The 12,568-nt window shown below is 40.5% G+C and overlaps 1 long non-coding RNA gene across 1 annotated transcript in view; it reads right to left on the bottom strand.

The window, feature by feature from the left end:
* LOC107181764 overlaps nt 1-12,568 on the bottom strand; it is a 23,199-nt gene that overhangs the window by 1,195 nt on the left and 9,436 nt on the right. Inside the window, exons 2-4 of the long non-coding RNA XR_001512465.1 lie at nt 7,955-8,191; nt 3,903-4,198; nt 3,214-3,381 (exon numbers count right to left, since the gene is read on the bottom strand). This is a non-coding gene — a long non-coding RNA (uncharacterized LOC107181764). The remainder of the gene's footprint in view (nt 1-3,213; nt 3,382-3,902; nt 4,199-7,954; nt 8,192-12,568) is intronic.

The raw sequence follows: 12,568 nt of genomic DNA on the forward strand, positions 1-12,568 counted from the left end.
TCTGTTCTTTGAAGAACCCAGGCTAAGCTGGTTTGTTTCTTAGGCTAGGGCTAAATGTCTCAAGATCAAAATTTCCCACTCAGCAAAACGGCCAGTTATGAGCAAATGGGTGGGTGGCCCAGGACCTGAAGACTGTTGCTGTGCATAAAGAAACTCCCAACCAACCCACCTCCCCCCCCGCCCGCACCCCCACCCATCAAGGGGGAAAAAATCTAGATTCTGCTCTTGTCCCTTCCCCATTTCCTCTTGTAATTAGACACATGCAAATCTGTCCTAATCCCTTGCCTTTTACTATGACCAAAAAATGGAAAATTCAGGGAAGTACTTAAGTCATTCCCCACCCCTGCAACTCAGAATGCTGGAACTATTAAGTGTTCTTGTATTTCTTCTTTTAAGATGGGGAACTCAAAAACAGAGAGAGCACAAAACATTTCTACATCTTGAACCTTCATCTGATATCTGGAGTTCAATATAGAAACACTGCTGCCATTGTTCAGTCAAACGTCTGGCCTCCGACACACCCACAAGAGCACTTTCAGATGTTCCTTTATGAAGAATTCCTTAGGGCCATGGTGGAACTGGGCCAAATGAAAACTGAAGTCTATTACATCAAGCAGTGTGGCTTACAAGTCCAAATAGATTATTCACAGACCAATGTGATGGACCAAATGGAGCCTCTTGGCAAAGGGGTTTATTTTCGAGTGTCACTCATAGTTCAGCAGTTGAGTTGCACATAAATGTACAACAATGCAGCTGAATCACCTGCTAGAGATTAAGTGTATATTTTCTCCCTCTTTAGGACAGTGAAAGCTATTACATCTGAAAGCAGAAGTGTTTGGGTAGCAACCCTTAGAATAGGGCTAGAGTCTCATTGTGAGAAAGAACAGGATTAGTTTTTTAGAGCCCAAAGTTGTTACACTCCCAGAACACCTCCAGGTACCATAAGGATTAGTTAGAACCTGATGCTACCCTCAGGCAAAAAGTGATAAACCCTATAGGGATGAGCTGGAACTCAAGAGACAGAGGGCAGGACTTACCAGCCTAAAGTTATGGAAGCCTTAAACCAGTGGTCGGCAAACTCATTAGTCAACAGAGCCAAACATCAACAGTACAACGATTGAAATTTCTTTTGAGAGCCAAATTTTTTAAACTTAAACTATATAGGTAGGTACATTGTTTTTAACTTAATTAGGGTACTCCTAAGCTGGCCTTTGCTAAAAACGTCCTCAATCTGATTGAGGTACATTCGCTGAGGTCGACCCCTTCCAACTCTCCCATTCACACTCGTCTTGTATACTTGTTTAGTCTTTCTCCTTTCGTTCATCCTCTCTATATGTCCAAACCATCTCAACATACCTTTCTCAATCCTTGACACTGCATCTTCTTTCACTCCACAACATTCCCTAAAATTAACTTAATAAACTTAAAGTTTTAAGTCAACTTCGCACTGTACATGCACGCCTGCACATGGTATTTTGTGGAAGAGCCACACTCAAGGGGCCAAAGAGCCACATGTGGCTCGTGAGCCGCGGTTTGCCAACCACTGGTCTAAAGGATTGCTAAGTCCCTGACTGAAAATGCCCTCTTATTTCCAGGAAGGTATAAGAAGGGGAGAGACAACTCTTTTCTGGAGCGCTAAATAATGTACCTACTTCAATTAGGGGTTGGAGAAGGATATTTTTATTTAGGGCTCTTTTAGTTTCGTGACTAACTGTATTTTACATCTACTACTTGTTGCTTAAGTGGCCTTGGCACTGACTGAGGAAACAGGAGTCTTAAGGCTCAGTCTCTGATCTTCTGCAATTTATAGTCTACTTAAAAAGATTAAGTCACTTAAAAGAGCTTATATAAGCAACTGAAACTTAATTAAGTGCAATATTCCTCATATGAGTTGTTATTTTAAGAACCAGCTTAACCCGGCCAGTGTCGCTCAGTGGTTGAGTGTCGGCCTATGAACCAGGAGGTCATGGTTCGATTCCCAGTCAGGGCACATGTCTGGTTTCTGGGCTTGATCCCCATTGGGGGGCATGCAGGAGGCAGCTGATTGATGGTTCTCTCATTACCGATGTTGTGCAATATTCCTCATATAAATTGTTATTTTAAGAACCAGCTTAACCCGGCCAGTGTGGCTCAGTGGTTGAGTGTCGGCCTATGAACCAGGAGGTCATGGTTCGATTCCCAGTCAGGGCACATGTCTGGTTTCTGGGCTTGATCCCCATTGGGGGGCATGCAGGAGGCAGCTGATTGATGGTTCTCTCATTACCGATGTTTCTATTTTTCCCTCTCCCTTCCCCTCTGAAACCAATAAAAATACATATATATTTTAAAAGAACCAGCTAAACTTGAATTAAAGATTCCTATCAGTCCAGAAGCTCTTCTGTGAGCTGAATGGCTATGAAATGCTTGGGCTAGCAATTCACATCTCCTTGCTCTTCTTCTCCCTGTTCCAGTGTGCAAGTTGCTCGAAACATTTGGATGTGAGCATCTCTCTCAGATTGTGGGCTCTTTCTAAACAATTCGAACAGATCCCTATGCTTTCCACATATGATGTCAATGTTCTCTGGCAATTTTTTTAAGTCTCAATCTTGACATTTTAATTCATTTTACATTTGGCTTCTGTGAGTCCCTTTCTTGGTTGTGAAATGTTAGGGTGGTTAGTTTGTGTTTCATTAACTTCCCTCAAGCCTGTCAAGATTTCTAGTTTCCTTAGAGCATGTGGATGTGGGCCAGACCCATAAATGTTAGCTGTGCCCTGACCCTTTCCAATAGAAGCCAAGGGAGGGTTCTCTGCATGGTAAGGAAAGCAGGTCTGACTGACAGGAAGAGGGAGGGAATGAGCAAGGCTGAAACATAAGCAGGAGCAGGTCTTCCCAGAAGTGGTGAAATTTGCCATGGGACATATTGGGACACAGGGCCTGCCAGGAACATGGTGCAATTTTTAGCCACATTTACACTAGGAGAGAGCACAGCCTTAGCATTATTACCTCTGCATGAGAATGTTCATAAAACTGAGAGGACATGGACAAGTTCTGATCTCTCAGAGAATTACATCTGGGAATTCTAAGGGATATAATCTGGCCACGCAATCCAGGAAGAAGCTCCAACATCTGTTCCCTCTGTCTCTGGGCCCACCCTGGGATCCCATGAAGCCAACTGGCAAACGTTTTATTTCCTCTAGTCAGAAACACAGCCTTTTGAGAAATCTAAATTCACCTTGACTTTTCTCCCCTTTTCACAAGTTGTTTTCTTATTGGGTTTTGTTTTTCTCCTAGTCAGATGTTCTTCATAATTACTTCAAACCTTAAACTTGGACACACTCGAAAAGATAAAAGCTGCCACTGCACATTCTGTGAGCCTGGAAGACAGGAGCTTCAGAAAGAACTAGAAACAAATTTTAAACATCAATTACTTAGAAATGGATCCAGGTGTTTCACATACATTTGAATTTACTCTCCACATATCTCCTGTTGGCTTTGTCTGGATCCTTTCGTTGCCATAATTGCTCAGGGGTAACACTGGTGTGGTATAAGTAAAGTTTTACTTTTATCATTTCTGCCCCAACGACTATCCCTTTACAAATAATCACCTTGACTTGCACACAACTGCTTTTCTGATATAATTAACGGATTAAATTGTTTCCTTTTCATTGTATTCCTATTCCTAGAATTGGTCTGTAGGCCTTACAAATTCTCTAAGAACTCTGACAGCCTGTAATTGTCTACAGCCAAATACCTTCTTCAGGGTGGAGCCTTAGAACAGTGTGTTGATGATACTTAGGCTTTAACATTCCCCTTGCTAGTAAAATTTTAACATACTCCTCTAATAAGACAAACATGTATGATTTCCTGAAAACTACAACCCAGTAATCTGGATGAATTAAAGCATTAATATTACATACTCACCATATACTAGAAATCTAAAATGGAGGCCCATTGAAAAGTAAATGATTTAGGAGAATTTTTAATATTTTTTCCTTTTTAGTTCATTTCTGTTTTGGTTGGCTTTTTTGGAAATCAACATATGTGAACACTTGACTTATTTTACTCAGTTGTTTTTGGGCTCTTGGCTTGGTACACAGAATAGCAATGATAAGACAAATGGGGAGGAAGATGAAGACATCAGGAAATGGGAGTGAGACTCAGCCGCGGGTTTTGTTGCTTGTCACTGGACTCTGATCATTTCTAAAAACTGTTGCAATCTGTTTTGTATGTTTAAAGAGGAATGTCAGTTCCAAGATAAATGAAGTTTTCTCTAAGGTCACATATTACTTCACAGCAGAGATGGGAGCCATTTCTACTTGCACACGGAAGACATTCCAGTAATATGCATTTGCTAAATTTAGCTAAGTTCCTAAAGGTTGTGTGTGACTTCCATTTTTATAAGTTGAATCATACTTTTAAAACATATGGGGAGCACATGTAATGGAATACTACATTGGGTCATTTGTAAATTTAATACCCACCTCCTGATATATCTGTTTTGTAAGCAGAATTGGGTTTATCAGGTTTTCTTATAACTGAGCACACGGGCCCAACCTGTGTGGCTCAGTGGTTGTGTGTTGACCTATGAACCAGGAGGTCACTGTTCAATTCCCTGTCAGGGCACATGTCTGGGTTACGGGCTTGATCCCCTGTAGGGGGCATGCAGGAGGCAGCCGATCAATAATTCTCTCTCATCATATTCTCTGTTCTTCATCTGTAACAAGAGGGAAGTGGACTCAGTGATTTTGGATATTTCTTCCAATGTTAAAATTATAAGGTTTCCAACAATAAAGATTTTTTTTAAATTATAAGGTTTTAGGGGCCAGGGTAAAGGGGGGAAATGGGGAGGGGAAGAAGGCATGTGTAACACTTTCAACAATAAAGATATATTTTTAGAAATTATAAGGTTTTAGGATCGACTTCCAACTAACATTAAATTAGAAATTGAGAGATTAGGCCATCTTTTCTGCTTTGAGGGATAGGGAGAAAAAAGAATAGAATGATTCTTCTCATGTTTTGTCTTCTTTCCTTTTATTCATAACTAACCCCTTATTGCAATTACATTCATCTGAAATAACAATTATTTGTATTGAGCCAGACCCACCTCTCACATTAGGCAGAGCTCTACTATGGCTTAAATCCATTGTGTGCTCTTAGACATGCTTTACTTCTTGGCTACAAATGAACTGAGCTCTCCGGAGCCAAGGTGAGAACACTTGAGCATTCCTCCTTCCTGCAGTGGCTAACTGTAAAATATCTTATATATCTTAACAGCAAAATCACACAATCAAGGTCCTTTTCTCTCTCTCTCTCTCTCTCTCTCTCTCTCTCTCTCTCTCGGAGTTCCCACAGGGGGGAAAAAATGAGAACATCTTTTTTTATTTGTTTGTTTTGTATACAATTAATATAGTTAATTGTATATAAATATACTGATGGATTATGGTAATTTAGTAAACCCTCTTTTGGACCAAATTTTATCCCACAAATCCCTACAAAATGAAACAGTATGTTGGTTCCTATCATAACTAGAATATTATCAAGATAAAAAGATCTTGATAGTTAGCACTTTTTCTCCATCTTCATGTAAAAAACATAGTGTCTTTAATACTTTAATAGAAAGAACATAATTATTCAAAATAATTCAAGCAGTTGAGAAAATTACCACAAATTCCAAGAGTCACATACAGGAGTCCTTAAAATGTGGTGGACAGCATTACAGGCATCTCTCTACGTATATATAGAGAGAATTGATGGAAGAACAGATGGATGTATGGGTGGGTGGAAAGAAAGAAGGAAGGAAGGAACAAAGGAAGGAAGGGAGGGAGGGAGGGAGGGAAGGGAGAAAGGAGGGAAGAAAATCATACTATACATGCTTTCAGATTTTAAAAATGTTCTTTTAAATATTAAAAATTTTAGAATCCTATATAATAAAAGCCTAATATGCTAAGTGTCCAACCATTCGTTCGACCATTCTACAAGTTGTTATGATGTGCACTGACCACAAGGGGGCAGACTTTTCGACGGGTAGGTTAGTTTGCTGCTGGTGTTCAGCTGATTGGGAATGAGCGAGACAGGTCAGACACACCCTGGAGCCCTCCCTGGCCCCAATCGTATACCAGTGGGGTCCCTTGGTCTGGCCTACGCCCTCTTGCAATCTGGGACCCCTCAGGGGATGTTGGAGAGCTAGTTTCAGCCCGATCCCCGCAGGCCAGGCTGAGGGACTCCACCAGTGCACAGATTTGTGCACTGGGCCTCTAGTAGTGTTATATTTACAGAAAAATTCCAAGAGTAGCACAAAGGGTTCCTTTATACCAACTATCCAGTCGTCCCCATTGTTAATCTTACATTAGTGTGCTAAATTTATCCGAACAAATGAAACAAACATTGTTAATAACTAAAGTCCATACTTTAGTTGAATTTTAATTTTTATCTGATGTCCTTTTTCTGTCCCCAGATCTCAACAAGATACCACATTGCATTGTCATCATTTCCCCTTAGGCTCCTCTAGATTTTTGACAGTTTCTCAGAATTTTCTTGATTTTGATGACAGATCAAGTAACTGTGCAGAGTGGTCCTCAGTTTGGGTTTTTCTCATTTTTTCTCATGATTGGGGTTAGGGTTCTTTTAAGAAAGGTTGCAAAGGTAAAGGGCCATTCTTACCACAGCATACCAGGGTACATGCTATCAACATGACTCATCCCTGACAAGGTTAACCTTAACTGTAGGGTGAAGCAGTGTTTGTCAGATTTCTCCACTCTTGTTCCTCCTTCTATATGGTACTGTTTGCGTGGACATTGTTATGCAAAGTCCATACTTAAGGGATAGAGAGTTATGCTCTATCAAGTTGAGAGTATAGAACCTACATAAATTGTTTGAAATTCTTTTGTACAGATTTGTCGATTATTTATTATTTACCTACTCATTTACTTGTGTCAGTTTGGACTCAGAGATATTTACTTTATACTTTGGATTATAATCCAATACTATGTTATTTATTTTGTCCCTCAAATTGTTTTAAGCTATGGCCATTGAGAGTTCTTTCAGTTGGCTCTTGGGTCCTTTTGATATGTACCCATTGTCTTGTTTTGTGAATGCTCCTTTACTTTCTGCACCTTAAGATGCTCCACCCTAGAATGAAAGAGCCCTGTTTCCCTTAACTGAAGAATGGCATTTAGAATCCAAGATCTGGATGCTGAGTGTGCTCATTGCCTCTAGGGCAGAGATGGTGAACCTATGACAAGTGTGTTAGAGGTGACAGGCGAACTCATTTTTTTGGTTGATTTTTCTTTGTTAAATGGCATTTAAATATATAAAATAAATATCAAAAATGTAAGTATTTTACTATGGTTGCAAATATCAAAAAATTTCTAAATGTGACACGGCACCAGAGTTAAGTTAGGGTTTTTCAAAATGCTGACACGCCGAGCTCAAAAGGTTCGCCATCACTGCTCTAGGGTATGGCACTTCTTTCCTTTTTGCTTCTTCTAGACCAGGGGTTCTCAACCTTCCTAATGCCGAGACCCTTTAATACAGTTCCTCATGTTGTGGTGACCCTCAACTATAAAATTATTTTCGTTGCTACTTCATAACTGTAATTTTGCTACTGTTATGAATCAATTCTCTCCCATCAATTCCCTCTTCTTGCCCTTTGTCATCAACCTCTCCTGCTATCTCCAGTTTTTGTTATCCACTGACCTATTCTTCACTGCTATAGTTTGGCCTTCTCCAAAATGTTGTATAAGTAGAATCTTATAGTAAGCAGCCCTTTGGCTCTAGCTTATTTCACTTAGCAAAAATGCATTTGAGATTATTCCATGTTAATGCATAAAATAGTTAATATCAATATACTAAATCAGCATAGTTTAGATTTTTGCTCTAGTCATTCCCTTGAATACCTGTATTAGTTTTCTATTGTGGCATAAGAAATTACCACAATCTTAGGGACTTAAAACAACACCTATTTATTAACTCACAGTTTCCATGGGTCTGGAATCCAGGTACAGCTTGGCTGAGTACTCTGTTCGGATCTCACAAGGCTGCAGTCAACATGTCAGCCTGGGCTGCTATCTCATCTGCATTCACAATGCTCTTCTAAGCTCACTGGTTGTTGGCAGAATTCAGTTCCTTGAAGCTATAGGACTGAGGTTCTTGTTCTGTCAACACTTTGACTTTTGTGCAGTAAAATGATTTTGGATTTCTCACCTCCAAAACTGTAAGAGAATAAACTTGCATGTTTTAAGGTTAAAGCCACTAAATTTGTGGTAATTTGCTACAACAGCAATGAGAAACTAATACATTGCACATTAGGAGAAAAGTGTATATCCAGAGGATATGTTAAAATACAGTAGGAATTCTCAAACTCTTTTAATGGCCAACTCTGGTAAGTAATACATTTTATATCAATATCTAAGATGAACAAGCATCCACAATTGTATACACCCAAACAATCAAAAGTTTTGCAAGTCTATATTTACTTTACAAAGTATACTCTAATATTTTCTGTACTGTTTTATTCTACTCCATTAATTCTTTTGTTTTTATTTTTTTTTTACTAATTTCAGAGAAAGAGAAAGGGAGAGGTAGAGAAAGATAGAAACATCAATGGTGAGAAAGAATCACTGATCAGCTGCCTCCTGCATGCCCCCTACTGGGGATCAAGCCTGCAATCTGGCATGTACCCTTACCAGAAATCAAATTGTGACCTCCTGGTTCATAGGTAGACACCCAACCACTGTGCCATACAAGCTGGGCCATTATTTCATATTTTAAAGAAAATGCTGGTTAGTGTCCACTAGATTGATTTCATAATCTCCTGAGTATCTTGAAAAACACTACAGTTCAGGGAATAGACTAGATCTTAAGAAAGGAAGATTGGGATCCACTGAGTTAACTTTAAATGTCAGCCTCCTGACAGCATTTGATAAATGCTTCTGAGCAGCTCATAGGTGGTGTCATTGCCATCAGGGGCCTCAACAAAATATAGACAGTGCAAAGTTTTCCCCAGGAATTCTGAATTCTCTATTTCAATGGTTCTCAACTGAGGGTGATTTTGCAGCCCAGGGGACATTGGCCAATATCTAGAAATATTTTTGCTATTATAACTGGGAGGTAGGCCAGTATGGGCATAGAGTGGGTAGAGGCTAGGGATGCTACTGCTAATCACTCTACAATGCACAGGACAGCCCCCACAGTGAATTATCCAGCCCCAGATGTCAACAGTGCCAAGGTTGAGAAACTAAGCTCCCGTTGCCTCTTTGTCAGCTGTGTTCAGATTGTATTCATCTCTTCTGAAGCCCTTCTGCAGGCTTGTCCTCCTTTATGATGTCGTATGGTCCAAAACTATGCCTTTCCTACCCAGCATAAAATATTCACAAGTTCTTGTGAATTAGATTTGTGTTTTAGTCCATTTGGCTGCTACAACAAATACACAGACTGGGTAGCTTATAAACAGAAATTTATTTCTCACAGTTCTGGAGGCTGAAGTCCAACCCTCTTCCAGGTTGCAGACTTCTTGTTGTATCATATGTTGGGAGAGACAAGCAAGCTCTAGGGAACCTCTTTTATAGAGGCACTGAGCCCATTTATAAGGGCTCTACCTCATGACCAATCACCTCTCAAAGGCCCTAACTCCTAATAACTTTACCTTGGGGGTTAGATTCCAACATATGAATTTTGGAGGGACAAATATTCAGAGCATAGCAGTGCATCATAAGTGACAGCTGCATTTTAAAAAGCTTATTAATAAATCTGAAAGCAGTGACTGGTGAAATGTGCAAGAATCTCCTTGACACACAGTGGCTGATTCCAGGCTGCTGCTCTCAGGGAACTAAACTACCACACCTGCAACTTGTTTTAAACTGCCAAACTACAAAGTATGTAGCTCATCTAGTCATCTAAAATGAGCTGCTTTATGGCAGGTTGTTAGATTTTACTACAGTCAGACTTAAGGTACACTTGAAAATCTTATGAGTGGGACACAGATAGCACTGGCCCACTGAAAACTGAAAAGATAATGACTTCCACACTATAAAGCCATTTAGGAGGGTTTTTTTTTTTTCACTCTAAACATAATTTTACCAGTCCCTAATTCTAAATATTCCATTATAGGGCACTAGAAAATAGCTTAAGGGAAGAAGGAATAGTCAATAATCAGCTTTTGTTGTTTCTACAAATAACTCATATAAAATATACCAGATGTTTAGGAAATAATATCTAATTAAAGTGAACTGGGGCAATTCTCTGAAGGAGGCACAGGCCACAGTCACAGGGCCAGCTCACTGGGGTAGGGGTGGGCGGTGACACATAGAGCAAGTGGTGGTACTTAGTGTCCAAGGGTGGGTTGTGAAAATAATCTATTTTATCTTTCATGTTTTGGGGGAAGTCTTTGGAAAAAATATCACATTTATTGTTAATTCCAGAATGAATGGTTTTACAGTTTGGGTATTATTGTCTCTCCTACTTTCACAGGAACAGAAAAGCACCTATAAAAATAAACTCCAGGAAGTGAAAGCTACATTACAAAGAAGGTTTTAAACATAATAATTAGAATTCCTGCCTTCTGAAACTGAGAGAGCTTTACTGTGGAAAATACTCTGATCTTAATTTCTGTGTTGCAATATCTACCCCAAACCCCGGGGCAGGTTGAAGTCCTAATGAGGAGAGATCCTAGGAAACCAAACTTCAGGAGCTTGAATAGTTAAGGAAGGTGTCTAAAAGAAGTTTCCAGAAGGGCATTGTTCCAAGAAGAACAAGCCCTTTAAAGTAAAATATATTCTTTGCTAACCAGTCAGGACCCTTCTGTATTTGCATGTATGCATTTCCCTCTATGGCAAAGACACATACTTTCTTTTAAAGTGACCATTTTATTAAGTGCTGACCTAGTGTTTGGCGCTATGCTAAGCACATTATATGGATTAGTTCATGTAGTCATCACAGTAATTCTATGAGGTAAGCAACATTGGTATTCCCACTTATACATTAGAAAACCAAGGTTTAGGGGATTATTTGGCTTAACAAAGGACCAGGCCAGGATTAGAATCAGGCAATTTGATTCTAGAGGTCATGCAAATAATAATCCTGGAACACACGGCACAAAGGGATTCTTTCAAGCCCTGTCATAGATTTTATTATGGGCTCAAAGTGAATGGAATGGTTAAGGTATCGATTGAAATAGGAAAAGTCTATGTGTTTCTGTTTACATTTTCCAGTCATATCAATTCTCTTTTTTTTTTAACTAAAATATATTTGACATATAACATTGTGTAAGTTTAAGGTATACAGCATGTTGATTTGATATATTAAATATTGCAGTATGGTTGCCATTAGAGCTAGCACCTCTATCACAGAACATAATTCTCATTTCATTTTGGAGGGGGAAATAATTAAGATCCAGTCTTTTAGCAAGTTTGATGTTTATAATACCACTAGAGGCCCGGTGCATGAAATTTGTGCATGGGGGGTGGGGGGACAGAGGGGTCCCTCAGACAGGCCTGCACCCTCTCACAATCTAGGACCCCTCGGGGGATGTCTGACTGCTGGTTTAGGCCCGATCCCACAGGCCTAAACCAGCAGTCGGACATCGCTCTCGCAATCTGGGACCACTGGCTCCTAACTGCTCACCTACCTGCCTGCCTGACTGCCCCTAACCACTCACCTGCCTGCCTGATCACCCCTAACTGCTCACCTGCCTGCCTGATTGCCCCTAACCACCTCTGCCTGCCTGCCTGATTGCCCCTAAACACTCTGCCTGCCTGCCTGATGCCCCTAACTGCTTGCCTGCCTGCCTGATCTCCCCTAACCACCTCTGCCTCGGCCCGGGCCACTGCAGCTTCATCCGGAAGGATGTCTGGAGTGATGTCTGGAAGGTCGTTTGGCTGTCTGGTCTAATTAGCATATTACACTTTTATTATTATAGGTAGTGTTGTCTATAATCACCATACTGTGCAATAGATCTCTAGGACTTATTTATGTATAAGTTACAAGTTTGCACATTTAAGCAACATACCTCCTATTCCCCCACCCTCCAGCACATCATGCTTATAATCTTTTTTATATGTTCTTGAATTGTCTGCTAATATTTTATTGAGAATTTTTCATCTATAGTTATCAGGAATATTGATTTATAGTTCTCTTTCCTTGCAGTGTCCTTATCTGGGTTTGGTATCGGGATAATGCTGGTCTTGTGCCAGGGTCCAACCCCAGCAGGTCCAGGGGTCCCCAAAGGTGTGGACGGAGTCGGCGAAGAAGGAATGACACGGAGACAGCGTTCAGTTGATCAGCAGCCTTGCCAGGATCTCTAGCCACAATCTCCAGCCAAGTTCTGTGTCCATGTTCTCTTGCTAGGTTCTCCAGCCACGTTCTCCAGCCAGGTTCTGGAGCCATGTTCTCTCGCTAGGTTCTCCAGCCAGGTTCGGTTTAGGTTCTCCAGCCAGGTCCGGTCGCCAGGTTCTGTAGCCGGGTTCTCCAGTCAGGTTCTGTCTAGGTTCTCCAACCAAGCTCTGTAGCCAGGTTCTGTCCAGGATCTTTTGCCATGTTCTCTCCAGCGAAGTTCTTCTGTCTCTAGGTTCTGTGTAGGTTCTGTCTTCTAA

This window comes from Myotis davidii, unplaced genomic scaffold (assembly GCF_000327345.1).
Source record: "Myotis davidii unplaced genomic scaffold, ASM32734v1 scaffold130, whole genome shotgun sequence".
Lineage (NCBI taxonomy): Eukaryota > Metazoa > Chordata > Mammalia > Chiroptera > Vespertilionidae > Myotis > Myotis davidii.